At 31.5% G+C, this 874-nt stretch overlaps 1 non-coding gene across 1 annotated transcript; it reads left to right on the forward strand.

Annotated features, from left to right (window-relative positions):
- Window positions 1-556: 556 nt before the first annotated feature.
- On the forward strand, window positions 557-664 carry LOC148122312 (U6 spliceosomal RNA). Its single transcript, XR_015737785.1, has one exon. It is a non-coding gene; the product is annotated as a U6 spliceosomal RNA (small nuclear RNA).
- The last annotated feature ends 210 nt before the right edge of the window (window positions 665-874 follow it).

Genomic DNA, 874 nt, shown 5'->3' on the forward strand with positions numbered 1-874 from the left:
AAGGCTGTGAATAAAAATAATAAGTGAACTGGTAAATAGTTGGTGGTTTTAGCCACCCCCTATAACATAAATAAGTAAATAAATAATTGAGACAAAACATCCCTCTTGGCTAGTCAGGTTACTGTGCCTGATATTATCGTGCTTTTCATTTTGCACATTTACTACCCTGTCTTTTACATATATTGCTGAATATGGTTCCATATTTATTTGAGGTCATCATAGGGGAAATTTTGTTTTATTCTAGGTATTAATAATTGTCAATAGTATAAGGGGGTTGTTTTGGTGAACACTATTTATAGATTTTCATTATTGAACCATAGATTTTCACACTTAATTATTTTTAACTTTCCACAATCTTGAAAATCAATAAAACTAAACACCTTTATGAACTCAGAAATCACTTATTGACATATTATCTCACAGGAACTGGTTTGCCTGAGAAATTCTATTCAAGACTAAAACTTTTAAATCTTTATGTAAAATGGATGAGAATATTATTAGTTTAGCATATCTTTAAATTATACATGAAAATGAACCTTAAAACATGTACTGATTTGTGCCTACTTTGGCAGCAATATATACTACAATTGAAATGATACAGAGAAGATTAGCAAGGCCCCTGTAGAATGCTGACAGACAAATTCATGAAGCATTCCATTTTTTGTCCAAATTTGTGTGTGCTATCACAAGTCACTCCACTTGTAGTGAGCATAGGAAATGGGTGATAAAGGATATAGTTAGGAGATCTAACAGTCAAAGATGCAGACTTGATCCTTGAAACTGAAGAAAACTTTAGAAGAAGTGTGATCAGTATTATGAGGTGGATCCAAAGGAGAGTGAAAACATTTTTCTTAATTTTACTTTTAATGTCCTT

The sequence above is a fragment of the Myodes glareolus genome, chromosome 4, assembly GCF_982192425.1.
Source record: "Myodes glareolus chromosome 4, mMyoGla1.1, whole genome shotgun sequence".
In the NCBI taxonomy this organism is placed as follows: domain Eukaryota; kingdom Metazoa; phylum Chordata; class Mammalia; order Rodentia; family Cricetidae; genus Myodes; species Myodes glareolus.